This window comes from Rattus norvegicus, chromosome 1 (assembly GCF_021556685.1).
Source record: "Rattus norvegicus strain SHRSP/BbbUtx chromosome 1, alternate assembly SHRSP_T2T, whole genome shotgun sequence".
In the NCBI taxonomy this organism is placed as follows: domain Eukaryota; kingdom Metazoa; phylum Chordata; class Mammalia; order Rodentia; family Muridae; genus Rattus; species Rattus norvegicus.
The window spans coordinates 47,503,461-47,519,747 of NC_141534.1; the positions used below are offsets into that span (position 1 = coordinate 47,503,461).

The following is a 16,287-nucleotide window of genomic DNA, read 5'->3' on the forward strand; positions in this document are numbered from 1 at the left end:
CCGTTGAACAGAACCTTGGGGACCAGCCACAGATGACAGGAAAGGCCCTTCCACGTTGAGGTCAGAAAGTGAGCAAAGGAGTGAATGTACGATAGGAACATAGTAGGGCTAAGTAGTAATGTTAATATGTGATACAATAGAGAACATGGACAAACAGGAACCACAAAAAAAAAAAAAAAGCAAAGAGCTGTAAGCAGTTTTGGTAACTTCAGAAAATGTACACGGAATGAAAAATGCCAAGAAAAATCTCTGAGTTGGGAGTTAGGGAGGCACTGAGGGAGTTGGGGAGACTATGAGGTTCTCTCTGGAAAAAGACGTTAAGTGTGGAACCGATGTTTTCATTAAACATCTTTGGCCATTAGGGTCTTTCTCATTGGTGAAGACATGAGTTGATTTAGAAACAGAAAGGTATTAGTCATCTCTGTAAAGAGATGGGATGCGCTGGAGACAAGATAAATGTCTGCCTTCAGGAATGCTAAATAAATGGTGGCAAGGTCACAAAATGGAGAGGGAATGTGTAGTGAAGACATCAAAAATATAATTCAGGACGGGAGGGATGGCTCGGCCTTTAAGAGCATCCGTTGCTTTTGCAGAAGGCTCATCTTGGTTCCCAGTACCCACAAGTCACCTCATAATTGTAACTCCAGCTTCAGGGACTCAGCACCAGGCACACACATGCTGCCCCACGTATATGAAGGCAAAACTCACATACATAAAATATAAATAAATAATCTTAAGCCACACTGCAGAGCTGGAGAGATGCCTACTAGTAAGATTCTTACACTGCAAACACAAGCAACAGAGTTCCATTCCCAGAACCCACATAACGATCTTTGGTGTGGTAGTGTGTGTTTCTAATTCCAGCACGGAGGAGATGGAGACTCAGATCCCTGGGGCCCCCTGGCCAGCTAACCTAGCCTACTTGGCAAGCTCCAGGGTAAAGAGAAGCCTTGTCTCAAAAATCAAAATGGGTGCCTCCAGAGGACTAAGACCTGCCAGGACCTGAACAGCTTTGGACGTAACCTTACTGGATCAAAGGGGAATGAGGAAACGACAGACACACATTCACCTATACAGAAAAGGGGACAAGGGTAGGCAGCAACCTGGATAGACACACACCAGCAGCCCTGGGTGGGTCTCTGTAGGGGATCAGTACCAGGCTGAAGTCATCTTAGAAGAGACAATCGTGCTTCATGATTTTGCCTCACACTGTCAACATCCTTATTCAGACCAGGAAAAGTTCTTGTGATTCCCATGGTTCCTAACCTGTGGGCCTCAACCCCTCTAGGGGTTGAATGTTAGATATCCTGTATATCAGACATTTACATTACGATTCATAACGGTAGCAAAATTACAGCTATAAAGTAGTAACAAAATAATTCTATGGTTGGGGTCCACCACGACATGAGGAACTGTACTAAATGGTCACAGTGCTAGGAAGGTTAAAAGCCACTGGTCTAAGGCAGCATGGCCCTGGGTATGGCTGCGCTCATGTCAACAGTACACATTCACTCAGGTATAGAGAGAATCTCTTCAAAGCATCATCTGTCTATAAAAAAGCTGATGGCCAATGAGCTGAGGCAGGGAATAGGAGGTGGGACACTGGGAGGAAAAGAGGATTCTGGGAAATAGTATAAAAGAGAGAGAGAGATTAAAGAGAGCAGCGAGGAGCCTGTTGTAAACCAGCAAGTAGCTGAACTCAGGATAAAATAAAGAGAGATACAAGAAAAATCCAATCGAGTAGCTGGGGAGATGCTGGGAAGATGCAAAGGAAGAAGCTGTTGGGGCTGAGGAGAGGTAACTAACCAAGTGGCAAACAAAGAATAATTTGTATGGTTAGATAAGTTACACGCTAGTCAGGGAATCAGCCAAAGCTTATGGTCCAGGCATTTAATGATAAATAATTGGTCTCAGAGTTACCATTGATGAGAACTAAGGGGCCAGAAGGGAAAATGAATTATTATTTTTAACACTGAGGGCTTCATCCCCTCCCCTGCAAACACCCAGTGTTGACCTCTGGCCAACTTGAATGTGCACCTGCAGGCATACAGTACATGATATGCACCCACATGGACACAGACATTAAAAACCACAGCTCTCTTTATTGGAAAAGAGCACAGGATGCATTGTTATTTGAAGAAGCAGGTTACAAATTAGCAAGGGCATGCCTAAAATATTAGGGGTTCTCTCTAGTTGGTGCCATTCTAAGTAATTTCCCCCTTTCTCTCTCATCCCTGTAGAACTGGCTGAAGCAGGTCTCCATATTTTGAAGCTCAGGGTCCTTCTGTTACAACAGGAGTGCTGTCGGTCATATTGGGCATCCTCCTCCAGGGAACCAAAGAACACAGTCTCCGGAATCAAGCTGACCTGAGGGCTTCGCAAGCATCATTTTTCACTCCCTGTGCCATCTGCCTCTGGCAACCACAAGACCTTTCTGGTCCTCAGTAACTTCATCTGTGCGCGGAAGGTAACAACAGTATCTACCTAACAGGATGTCGTGTGGATCAGAAATAATATCCATGAAGTGTTGAGCGCTTGCCGCCCACGAGGTGCTCAGCCTGGGAGACAGAAGCTTCCACACGAGGCAAAGGGCAGAGGCTTCAGGAAACACTTTTTCTTAGCACGTTCTTTCTCCGTCATTGTCCTTTGTGCCCTCAAACAATCTTCACTCCTCTCAGACAGTAAGACTGTATGTGCTTTTTTCACTCTGTGAAGTCATGGGTGGCCATGTCATAAATTTTGGTCACCTGTGTGGACAAAGGTAACACGTGACCAGTGTGCACTGCCTTTCAACACTCAGGTTATATCTTCCAGTACTTGATATCAGGGAACCTGCATAGCCCGCGGTAACCCTTGAGAGAGGTGTGGAGTAAGGGATGAGCAAGTCTGGCCACAGAAATATTGGGAGAAACAAGGTTGCTGACATTTTAACTAGTCCTGGGAGGAGAGGAGGCCACTCTCTAGTACTGAAACCTTGAGGAAGGTATTTGCCTGCTCAGTCGGCCATCTCTTCCCTTATCAAATGCAGGTGTCACATTCTCAATCCACAGGGTTGGAAAAGAAAGTGGGTGTGTGTTTTTAGTGTCTCATGTTGTGCCTGATAACTGGTAGGGACATGCAAAGTGACAGACTCTTTTCTCATTACCCCATTTTGGATGCTTTCCGCAGTAGCTGAATGAAGCCAGCTATTAGTGCTGAAGGTATCTGCTGGCGCCAGCCCCTTGCCTTTATGTGTCTGCATATTTGTGTATGTGCACATGCAGGTGTGCCTGCATGTATGTGTGGGTGGGTATGGGAGTCAGAAGACCAACCTCAGGCAGCATTCCTCAGGTAACATCCATCTTCTTTCTTTTGTGTCTTTTCTATTTTCTTGGGTCTCTGGCCTGGAACGTAGCAGACTGATCAGTGATCTTCAAAGCGCTGTCTCCAGAGTGCTGGGTTGACAGGCTACCTGCCCCACTGGCTGGTTTGTTTGCTTGTTTGCTTGTTTGTTTTCCACAGTGTTTTGAAGATCAAACTCAGGTTCTCATGATTATAAGGCAAGCCCTTGACCAACTGAGCCATCTTTCCAGCCCACCTTGTGTCTTTACCTTGTGTCTTGACTTCAGCCACAGAACTAGAAATTTATACAAGTAAGGGACAGAAGGGTCAGGTCCGTGTGGGTAAGAGTTCCCATGCACATACTGATACTTTCCTTCTATCCTTGGCAGAAGTACCACATGGTCACATCCACACAGCAGTAGGCTCTGTCACCATCACCATGGCCAAGAACAACCTCTGAGGAGCTGGGAGCACCCACAGACTGCAACGGTAACTGTTACTATGACTGTGCCTGAGCGAGACCATTAGAAGATAATAACCACATTTCTTCTCACATGAAACCAGGGTTCTGCTAGAGACACACCAGTAGGTCCCGCACTTAGGAGGCAGAGGCAAGAGGATCTCAAATTTGAAGTAGGCCTTGGATACATAATTAAACCTTATCTGAAAGTTAACAAATACTGAAGAAGCATTTTTTTTTTCAACCAAGAATCACTATAGTAGAACCCATGTTTTGCCCTCTTGGGTCTCTCATGCAGGAGAGGGAGTAGCTTGTGTGTCTGGGTTACCCTGGTACTCTCTGAACTTCCTGCTTAGAAGAAGCTCATAGTCACAGAGTCGCATGGCCCTGTGGCCTAGGAAAGATTTGTCTGAGCTTCCTGCATAAGCTGGGCAGCTCATAATTCGGCCAGAAATTGAGCAGCCCACAGAGAGAGTTTAGACACAGAGCCAATCACAGAGTTTCTCCTCTGCAAGGCTCAGCGGATGTATTGTAGCACCTTAACAATTTGGAAATGGACAGAAAGGACAGTGAATTCCCAGACAGTACCAAAAGCACCCTATTGCATGGATCTCCTCAAGGCTGATGGAAAACACAAGGCTCTTAAAGACCATCTTCACCCCACCCAACAGAAAGCTACTCCCATGAGTATAGTGAGCAATGAACATCTGTATTTGCACGTCCGTGAGGGTGTCCACACAGCTACTGTCTCCAGCCTATAGTGGATGGACAGTCAATGGGCATGACTGCTCCCTTGCTGAACCTCTCTAGGACACTCCGTCCTTCTCATTTCAGGACCAAGACAGCAGTAGCCTAGAGAAAGACAAGGAGGGTCTGAGCCTGGAGCGGTGCCTGTGAAGTGAGGTTCGGTGAGCAGGGGGTTCATATTCACCTGTCACGCAGTCACTTCAGTTTCCCCCCAGCCAGCACACACAGCTGCTTCTCCACCTAGCAACACTGTGCCAGGCATCAATGACCTGCTTCCCACCGCTCCTGCTACTCCGCCTCACCTTCATGAGCAGCACCTCTACTATGCTGCTTTCTCAAGGGAAAAAAAAGGCTAATACAGAATGCAGTCTATAAACACAGTCCTGTGAGGACATGAGCAATATGGCTGGCTACTCCTCCTAATTGAGGCAAGAGTGCAGCAGTACATGCCTGTGAACCCAGTGCTCAACAGGCTGAGGCAGGGTGATTGCTGCAAATTCAAGACCAGCCTTAAGCTGCACGATGGGAATTCAAGGCCAGAGTGGGCTGTGGGGAGATATCTTGCCTCATTAAATTACAAAAAGAAATAAATTAATTAAATCCTTACATAAGCAGATAGCCTGCCCTCCTTGAAGACATCCATGGAGTATAGCAGTCACGCTGCAGTGCACACAGACCCCTGGACACTGGCTTCACAAATTCCTCAGTGGCCAAAACATGGTCCACAGACCAAAGTATTTTGAAGGAAAATAACCTCAAGGTCTTTAAATTCAGTGTCTGTTTTGTATTAAACATCTATCTGTCACAAGGGCTCTTTCTAAAATGACCTTCACTAAAGAAGGGTCTCCCTTTCACTCAGTCCTGCTCCAATTCATAGCTCTCAGGTTTTAAAACTCCCTCCTGAGCTGGCTATGGTAGCTCATACTTCCATAGCTCAGAGGCTAAGTCACAAAGAGTTCCTTGCATTGAAGGCTAGCCTGGGCTACATAGTTAAGATCCAAGCCAACCTGGGCTACAGTGTAAGGCTGGTTTTGTTTTGGGTTTTTTTTTCTGTTGTTGTTGTTTCAAGAATTTGAATAATAAAATAAATAAAATAACTCATCTAGACACCAAATCATAGAAACTATGGTATTCACAGCTGGGAAGGGTTGGCTCCAAGACCTATGTGACAGTTTGCAAGGGCTGACGAAACAAGTTATCATAGACTGGGGGTATAACAATAGATGCTTACTGTCTCAATGCTTGGGGTTGGAATTCCAAATCTGAATTATTAACTGGCTAGTTCTTCTGAAAGCTAAGAGAGAGAAATGTCCCAGACTTCTCTGCTTAGCTCGTAGAAGGCCTGCTCCTCAGATCTCTTTACATCTCCCCCTGCATTCCTGGCTCTGCCCAGCACCACCCTGTGACCTCACCTTAGCTAATTAAATCTACAAAGATCCCGTTTCCAATACAGTCACATTCTGAGGTGCTGGGGGTGATACGTTCAATCCTTGAGCTTTGAGAAACACACAGTTTCCACCTACAGTGGATTGGGCAGCAAGCATTTCACAAATCAGGTGTTGTAACTGTTTGATTGTCCTCTTGGTAGGATCTTGGATCACCATAGGACAGGTCTCTGGGCATGTCTGCGGGGGGGGGGGTGCTAGATTAGGTTAACTGGGGTAGGGAAACCCACCTTAACTGTCAGAATAAAGGAAAGAAGGGAAAGAAGCCGGGCCCCGGAGTTCATCCTTCTCAGCTTCCTGACCACAAGTGCAGGGAGACCCACTGCCTCAGGCTCCCACTGCCAAGGCTCCCACTCCGGAAGGGACTGCTCCCGGAACTGTGAGCCCTAAGTTGGTTTACCAGGCATTGTGCTGCAGCAATGCGTAAAGCAACCAACGCTGGTGTTTTGCAATGATTTAATTTCAACCAATTTAAAAGAGGATCTAAAAGATGTCATATGACCGATCTTTAAGTATGTTTGATACTAGATTAGCACGTGGTGTGGGGCAAAAAATTTAGAATGAGTTGAAAAAGGTAAAGGGTGCTTTCCTAATCACACTCTCCCCATCTGTAAGTACAGGAGTCTCTTAAATCTAAAAGGAAAGAAAACTAGAACTGAAGCTGCCTACTTGGCAGTCATAGCAATCTGGCAGTGAGTAATATTTATCCACAATCATGGCTGGAGAGATGGTTCAGTGATTAAGAGCATTGACTGCTTTTCCAGAGGACCCAGATCAGTTCCCAGCACCCACATGGTGACTCATGACTGTCTGTGGCTCCAGTTCCAGAAGATCCAACACCATCATAGAGACATAGATGCAGGCAAACTGCCAATGCCCATAAAATAAACATAAATGAAAGTTTAAAGAGATTCAAACTTCAACACAACTTTCCCTTTTTGGCCACACTTTATCAAGATTTCCTCTGCATTTATATTGCTTTGGTCAGTCACATGCTATTACTCATTGTGAAGAGAACTCAGTCCTGAAAACACTTAAAGCCTTAAGTCATGGAATTTAAAAATGTATAAATTTTCATCCTTATACATAGGCTTTGTGGAAAAAAGTACAACATGGTATTCAGAAAGGACTTTGTATCATAATTATGTTACATTAGCATAAGATTCTGAAGTAGCACGGAAATGAAATTTCTGAGAAAAAACAGAATACATTGTTTCTTGGCTAAGGAGAGCCTGTGTGTTATTCCATCAATGGAGGATGAAGGGAGCCAACTGGAATGAGATCTCAAGGTCACTTAGAAACATTAAAAAAGAGAGAGAGAGTGATGTCACCATCCTAAGCTATCACTATTTACATCAATTGAGATGTTTCACTGGCAGCAGTTTTTAAGTTTTTGACCAAATTCTACATATCATTTCTAACATACGCAAAGAAAAGCGAAGCTCTCTGTCCATTTCTTTCTGTATTAATTTGTGTGGAGGGGCATTTACATGGTGGTCAAAGGATGACTCATGGGCGTTGATTCTATCCCTCCACCATGTGGATTCCAAAAGGTCCTCTGGCAAGATACCGAGCATATTTATCTGCTGAGCCATCTCACAGGCCTAAGGGCATAGTTCCTTAAAGTATTTTAGGGTCCTAAAGAAAAAAAAAACTTAATCAAAAGTCTAATTCATATGGAAGCCATTTTTACTTTGTTCTTTTTTTAAAGATATTCATGTATTTATTATTTGATATATATGAGTACTCTGTCTTCAGACACACCAGAAGAGGGAATCAGATCCCCAGTTACAAATGGTAGTGAGCCACCGTGTGGGTGCTGGGAATTGAACTTAGGACCTCCTAAAGAGCAGTCAGTGTTCTTCACGACTGAGCCATCTCTCCAGCCCCGTTGTTTTTCCCTCATGTGGTCCTCAGTAGCTTCCAGGGAATCTGTGGACATTGACTGAGTTTGTATCAAGACTCACCATGCTCACCCATCAGTGGAATAGTAGGCTGGGATATGCACTTGGGATCTTTTTTCCTTTTGGAGAATGACAGGATGGATGGAAGTGCACAGTCAAGCACATGTGCCACACCCCCCCTCCCAAAGGCTCAGGGAGGAGGAGCAGAAAGAGGGTGAAAGCCAGGGGCGGTGTATGGCAACCCAGAAACAATGTCCTCTGGATGCAGCCAGGCAGCAGCACATGTGAACACAGTGGTCACAACAGCATGCACAAGACCTGTACAAGCCTAAGTCAAGCCAAATCCTAGAATGGAGAGTTGTGTGTGAAGTTCCACTCCTAGCAATGAGGCTACTGGCAATTCCTGGCTGCTGGGAGAAGAGGGGGTCACCTTTCTCCAAGAGTGTAGACCAAGATAAGTCTACTACCTGTCAGTGGAGGGCCACTCATCGATGAATATTTGAGCCACACAAATTGGTCTTGAGAGGGGAAAAGAAATCACAAAGTTAGGAAGAGAAAGGGGGCAAATCTGGGAAGAGTTCAGGGAGAGAGGGTGAATATTATCAAAACAAGTACAAAATTTTCAAGGAAATAATAAAAATTTATTTTAAAAAAACATGATGAGGGGCTGGGGATTTAGCTCTGTGGTAGAGCGCTTGCCTAGGAAGCGCAAGGCCCTGGGTTCGGTCCCCAGCTCCGAAAAAAAAGAACAAAAAAAAAAAAAAAAAAACATGATGAGTCATTACTTCTCTTCTATTTCTATGCCTTTTATCAAAGAAAAGGAGCCAGGGAGGGAGAAAAAAGGAGAGAGGAGAAAAACAACCAAGTGGAGACATACTGTACTCATTTTCCCACAAGTGCAGGGTCATGGTGGTTGTATGATGATTCCTCAAGTAAATAAATAAATAAATAAATAAATAAATAAATAAATAAATAATAAAATTGAAATATCCTAAAATTAAATAATCTCATTTCTAAGTGTGTGCTGGTCCCCAAAAAAGAGGGAACTTGATGATGTATTTTTATAGCAGCCTTATTCACAAAAGCCAAAAATAGATACAATCTATCTGTAGATAGATGCCTAAACAAACTGTGGTATGTCTATATACTAGAATATTACATATCTTTCAAAGAGGAAAGGGACTCAGACACATGCTGTGAAATGAACGAGCCTTAGAAAGTCCTCAGTGAACTAGGCAGTCTTATTGGGACAACACTGTGTGATTGCATTGGCCTGAGGTACCTAGATGCTCTGTACCTACTTCTTCCAAACTAAAACATTAGCTCCTGGAGGGAAAGAGGTTCATAAGACTGAGGAAGCTGAGGAACTTCAGGAGGCCCAGGAAACTCACAAAACTTACAAGACTCAGGACTCTGCAGACCTCATGGCATCTCCCCTGAGGCTATGTGGACAGTAGGCAATCAGTAGTAGAAAAAAGACTCTTCAGTGGGGGGAACTGCCTGCAAGCTGGGCAGGAGTGCAGCTTCCTATGAGCTGTCAGTCATCCGTGCTGGGCTGGGCTATTCAGGGATGCAGCTAAGCCACCCATGTTTTTTTTGTAAGTAACCACTCCTCCCCTCAACCCCCATGCTTCTATGAGGAACTGCTATAAACTTAGGTGAAAGCATTTCTCCTATCTGCTGTCAGTGTATCTATCAAACATCAACATGTATTTGGTTGAATTTCCTCCAGGAAATTTCACACAACACAGCAGACTAGTGAAACACATGAAAACAAGCCATAGAATGGCAGTTTCTAAAGACTGGGAAGAGGGGCTCATGGGATGCTCAGTTACAAATTTGCAAGATTAAGAAAAAAAAAAACCTCTGGAGATAGATGTTCTAAATGGTGGTACATCAATTCAAAAATCTATGTTCTTCTAATTCAATGAGATCTGGGTTCAAATCCAGCATGTCCTTGATTTAGGATCTTGAATGAATTGCTTAAAATCCCTGGCCCTAAGTTTCTTGCAATCCATAGGATACAAAGATCCCACCCTCAGAGAGTTGTTTTGAAAATTAATAATAAACAAACCAATAGTGAATGCCATGCTGTGCCCCAGAACCCCTATTAATTACCCTAGGGGCTGGGGATATCAGCTAGAGATGACCTACAGCCATGTCATAAACCCCCTTGAGAGACAAGGAGTTGTCAACACCAGTTTGCAGGGACCAATTTTCTTGCCTTGTTGTAGGAAAGGGTGATCTGAACCCCATATTCTCCAGCCAAAGCAGATGAGGCTTCTGGGAGCCTCCTGTTGTCTTTGATAAGAGTTGATTGTTTTTCCTATGGGAAATGCCTCTAAAAGGCTTATTCTCTTGCCCCTTTATCCAGTTCTCCATACAAGCCCATTCCAGCCACCATGAGGATTCCAAGTTCCTTCTCATGGTCCCTGTGCCTCAACGCATACGGCTTATTCTGCCTGGAGCATGCAGCCTTGGAGACACTTGCTCCATCCCTCAAGCCACATCTCTGCCTAAAACTCCTCCTTACCTGTACCCCAGCCCTCACAGGCTCTTGCTTTGTTGTTCTTTACCACTACGACCTTGGCATTGATCATATATATTCCCCTGTTTATATGTACTGGACCATTTTCCAAAAGCAAGAGGTTTCCCTACCCTGTGCCCTGTGGTACTCCAACCAGAACACCTGACACATAACAGACATTGGAGAAATACTTCTGGAGAGAATTAAGGAATCCAAGATAACGTGCACTGAGGACACTGCTCAGCAAATGTCAGGAAATCCACACATGGCACACATTATCGTTGTTTTATTGTCTCTTGTCTGTCCAACTCAGACGCTGAATGTCAGACTGTCCTTCTTTTGTTTGTCTTTCTAGGCACAAAGCCACTCCACAAGTAATCTTTAACCAAGCTTGATGTGTTCTAAAGCCAATAGTAGAAGGGAACTGAGATGATCTTTGACCATTGGCTCCTTGGTTCTGTTCCACCGGAATGGCTGGATCCATCACAGCATGTCAGGGCACCAAGCATCACTCCCTAACGAGATGTTGGAGGTCTCCTGCCAAAGTCATCCTTAAGGATGCTGAAATTTGGGCAGAGCCCCCCTGTGACATCTCTTTAACCATCCAACATCTTCTAGAAACTCCAGAAAGGGAGGTGTTGAGTACAAGCTCAAATCACTTTGACAAGTACAAACTTGTCAACACAGAGAGGAGAGAGGGCCTTGCATGTGCCCTGTCCTGGAGGCCCTTCACTCATCAGCAATGTCTCCTTTCTCTGCAGGAAAAAGATCCCCTCAAGGCCTGGTGGGTGTGCCCGGGTGCCGTGAGATGTTGTTACCATTTGACATCCCTTTCTGCTGCTGCAGAATAACAGCACCTTTGTGGGTCTTTGACCAGTGTATCTTGGGCTTTGCCATATTCAGGTAGGGTTATACATATACATGTAAATGGCCTCTTTCCCCTCCATGTATTTGTTGGGCAAAACAAACCCATTAACTGTTGTATAGGAGTTGGTGTTAAGTTTTTGCTCCTTTTCCTCTTTTTGAAGATGAAAGAGAGCCTAGCAAAAAGAAGCCATGTTCTTTTCGCTAGAAATGCTTTCAGAAGAACAGGAGGAAGGTTGGGATGTGGCTAAACAGTGGAGCACTCCCTAGAGGAGGACGGTTGGGGACAACAGTCAGTCAGGACAGTGTTTGCCTAAGGGAGGAGAGCTGGGACGCAGCTCGTGGGCACAGCGCTTGCCTCGCCTTTTATGACGCTCTGCACTCAACCCTCAGCATTTCAAGAGAAATGGGCAGGAAACGCAGGCAGTGAGCAATGGCTAGACATCAGGCCAGATGTTAGAGAAGCTCACATTTAGGACCTGAATCCATACCTTAACACTTGGAAGTAGCCAACTACCTCCTCAGCCTAGAGACAGGCAATGAGGTTGAAAGGATGGAGGTCTGCACCTTGGCTCCCTCAGATGGGAAGCAGCAAACTGTGAATGTGAACTGTCCTAGTCTTGGGTCTCATTCCTTCCCATGTCTCTCCAACAATGTGCCATGTGCCCTTAGCTGGTGACCAGCTCTAAGGCTTGACTGTCTCCTTGATAGCTGCCTCTCCACTATTTCCTCACGTTTTAATTTGATTTAATTTGTTAGTGGTATTGGGGGAGCATATGTGTGCATAGAGCTTGTGTGGAGATCAATGGACAACAATCAGGGCTCGGTTTTTTCCTTCCACGAGTGTGTCCCAGGGATGGAAATCAGGCTTCTGGCTCCCACAGCAAGTGCTCTTACCCGCTGAGCTGACTTGCTTGCCCTGGGTTCTACTTCTGAAAAAAATAAAAAAACAAAAAAAAACAAACAAACAAACAAAACAAAAACAACTGTAGAACATTGCCCAACTCAATTCAAAATATCCTCAGCGCAGGACGGACAGACACTGTGGAGGTCAAGGGTACCCACTACTCTCACAGAGGACACCGTTTGAGTCCCAGCACCCACATGGTGGCTCATGGCCATCTGAAAGTCCAGTTCCAGAGGGCCTGATGCCTTTTCTGACCTTGTCTCCTCCTGAGCACACCTGGTGACACATACATACTTTTAGGTATATATACATACACACAAAATAAAATAAGTACTTAAAATATTATCGTGCTACAATCATTCAACCAGGGTGGTGAGTTATGAAATCGAGTTCAGAAATAAACACAAGAAGATGATAGAAGGGGAGCTTGCTTGTTATTTCAATAGAATATATCCCTCGGTTTCCACCATGGCTGTTAAACCTCTTAAGACTCAGGGTAAATTTCAGAGTTCTGGGATCTTAGTCTTCCCATATCGCCCATCTTAGAGCTGCAATACCCCCAGACTCGCCAAATGCCTTCACTACCCCCATAGAGCAGGGCAAATTCTTGTTCTCACTGTCTGTGCATGGGTTGTGCACAGGTTAAGTTCACAGCTGCTAGGGCCCTGTGCACTGGGGACAAAGGACTCCTAACCCCTGGGGCAACGGTCATACTACTAGGCTCTAGATTTAATGTCTCCCGAGCCCTACCCCATGTTCACACCGCACAGCGTAGAAATAGAAAACAGACAGCATACCTGCATTGATCTTGCCCCAGCCACTGTTCTCAAACTCTGGACTGCCAGTGTTTCCCCAGGACATGTACTTTACATAATTATACATCATAGCTTCATTACAATTTCAGACTCCGTCTTTCCACTTTCCATGCCTTGAGTCAGCAAATAGCTTACGGTTTTGTAGGAATGACTGATCTCTGTCTCTCCCGTCTCCCACACACCCCTCTTCTGTAAAGCCATCCATGTAAAGCTCCACCCCTAATCCATTGCTCACAGGTGAACCCCTTCACCTGACTAAGTGGGTTCAGTTGCTTGTCCCTCTCCCCACAGCAAGAAGTCCTGTTGCTTTTCCCTGGTAAAATACCACAGGGTGTATTTAGTTTCCTCTGCCTTTTGGACTTCCCTCTTGGCCAGCAGCTGTTCCATAGCCTCTGCCCAAGAGCCTGTAGCAGAAGGAGGTACCTGTTGCCTTCTCTGAGCTTCTGGCCTCTCATTCCTGCTCAGGACTCACTCTTCAGTTTGTTGGTAAACCTGTGGCCTCCCGATTTAGCTACAGGGCAGTCATTGCGTAAACCATGAATCATCCTCAAGGTGTCCTCCGTGGCCAGGGAGAAACTGCCCCTGAAAGCCACTGCTATGTATACAGTGTGACTCAAGGACAGCAGGTTCTTGAGGCAACACTAAGTCATTATTTTCCATCACCCAAATCAAACACAGATTTTCCCCTTTGCCCACTGTAGTCTCTTCCCTTACAACGCAGATGAATTGAAAAAGAAAATGGGCGATGCTATTTCTAGATGAAGAAAGAAACGTAAGTTGAAATATTTAAGGAGTGTTAGGAATGTTAAGAGTATTCAAGAAAGAAGAGCAGAAGGTGGGTTACAGAGACATATACCCATATGTTGTGGTTGGTCTGGTGCTGCTATGTATTCAAATGCTAAATCCTGTACCCCAAGATCTGGTTGCCCCAAAATGAGCAGTTTTCATTGTACAAGCCTTGCTTCTCAAATGAATTGGTCAATAAAAGGCTGAACCCCATGATTGGTCAGTAGAGAGAGAAAGGCTTTTTGAGGATCAAGTAAGGAGTCTCAGGAGAAAACAGAGAGAAGAGAGGAGGAAGTCACAATGAAAGGAGATGGACCATGAGCACGTGGCCAAGAGAAACAGCGAGTAACAGGGACGTATGGCTGCAATGTAAGCTAGCCTAGCTCCAAGGCTGCCCAATCTAGGCTTACAGCTGTAAATAAAATACCGGGATGGTGTGTCTTTTATACAGGCTAGATAGAATATAAAATTCCTACTATACCCATAATCCCAGGACCAACACTTGGGAGGCTTTCAAGTTCATGATCAGCCAGAGCTGCAGACTGAGATGAATGTCTCAGGATAAAATTCAGTGTTTTTAAAGGAGCTTGAAATATGCCCAGTGGTAGAAATGCTTGCCTGTCACATATTGTGTAAGCCCTAAACCCAGTCTCCAAGGTTGAAGTAAGGAGAAGATTGAACAGCATGGAAAATATCAACTGCTGGCGTGGTGCAGGCACTTGCTGGATGAGTTTAAATCAATAATTCCACTAATCAAGCTAAGATCTAGCACACACATGTCATCTTGAACCTGTTCGGTTGAGGCAAGAGGATCTCAAGTTTGAGGACAGCTGGGGCTACATATTACATAGCAAGATATCAACACACACACACACACACACACACACACACACACACACGTCTGTATATAAATATACATAAACAGTTTAAATTAAATTTTTCATCTGGGCTAACAATTCACTTTCCACTAAAGACCATCTAACCAAAACCCCAACACCAATTTTGAGAAGAATCCCTGTTTTGAGCTGTTGATCACAGTTATTCAGAGATTCCCAAACAGTACATGATATTGTTATTGCCCATGGTTGCCTCCCAGAAGTGGAAGGCTAAGTCCATGCTGCTGAAAACACCATGCACTTGAGACCTAGGACCCAGAAGCCTCTAAGCTGGAACTAACTGGAAAGCTTCCTCCCTGAAGATTGGCTCTCATGGGACCAGAGGATGCCATGCCAACTTCCAAAGGAGGGAAGTGACCAACATTGGTGCCCAGCTGTGATGACAGCAGCGGCAGCAGCATGGCCCAACGGCCCTTAGGATGCAGCGGTGGCTCACATACCTTGATGGTAACCAACAGTTCTCTAATTGGACTTACAGCCCACTCCACAAGATGGGCACGATACCTAGCCCTGGAAACCTAGCCAACTACTTGGGGCTAGTAGAGTTATGGACCTTGGAGAAAAACCTACAACCACCACTTTACCAAACCAGCATACTCCCTAACTACATAGTAAATATTTGTCCTTATAACCACAGATACATGTAGTCCTTGCCCCTCATCAAGGCACCTTCTTAATGCAACACATAGAGACCATTGCAGGAAAATACAACCAATCAAATTGCAGAGATGTGAAGCCCCACTCCAAGTAGATACATACATAAAACACTCCTGCACCTACGGCTCAGGGAACATTTCAGAACGGGAATAGATTGTAAGAGTCAGAGGATCGGGCTGGGGATTTAGCTCAGAGGTAGAGCGCTTGCCTAGCAAGAGCAAGGCCCTGGGTTCTGTCCCTAGCTCTGAAAAATAGAAAAGTAAAAAAAAAAAAAGAGTCAGAGGATCAGGAGTTTTCTGTGGGACTGTATCTCTCAGGAGTGTCAGGAGCTACACTCATAAAGTCTCATCGATGTGACTTTCGGGACACGAGCTGAACAAGGCCAACAATAGATATGCTAGAGTGAGGGGTAGGGGTAAGGAGGCAGAGACCAGGAGGTCTTAACTTTACGTAAAGGACTAAAGAAGGGAGGGGAACACCAACTGGTTATTGTCTTAGGGTTTTACTGCTGTGAACAGACACCATGACCAAGGCAACTCTTATAAAGAGCAACATTTAATTGGGGCTGGCTTACAGGTTCAGGGCTTCAGTCCATTATCATCAAGGCAGGAGCATGGCAGCATCCAGGCAGACATGGTGCAGGGGGAGCTGGGAGTTCTACATCTTCGTCTAAAGGCTGCTAGAGGACGACTGACTTCCAGGAAGCTAGGGTGAGGGTCTTATAGCCCACACACACAGTGACACACCTACTCTAACAGGGCCATGCCTTCTAATAGTACCACTCCCTGGGTCAAGCATATGCAAAGTATCACAGTTATCCAAAGCCAAATGAAAATATGCATAGAAGAAACATTATACGGACTAACAGGATACATTTGTGTATTTAGGAACATATTTGCTTGTGCATAAATGTTTTGCATGTAACAACAATTAAGAGGTATTTATGGGAGGTTCTGGA

The 16,287-nt window shown here is 44.9% G+C and overlaps 1 long non-coding RNA gene across 3 annotated transcripts in view; it reads right to left on the reverse strand.

Moving 5' to 3' along the window:
• Nucleotides 1–2,082: 2,082 nt before the first annotated feature.
• Nucleotides 2,083–16,287, reverse strand: part of LOC102548472 (uncharacterized) — a 35,488-nt gene continuing 21,283 nt past the window's right edge. For 2 of the 3 annotated variants that reach the window (XR_015649212.1, XR_015649211.1), the window contains exons 4-5: nt 3,312–3,383; nt 2,083–2,747 (exon numbers count right to left, since the gene is read on the reverse strand). This is a non-coding gene — a long non-coding RNA (uncharacterized LOC102548472). Of the gene's footprint in view, nt 2,748–3,311; nt 3,617–16,287 lie in introns of all 3 variants that reach the window. The other variant, XR_015649210.1, reaches the window with a different exon arrangement.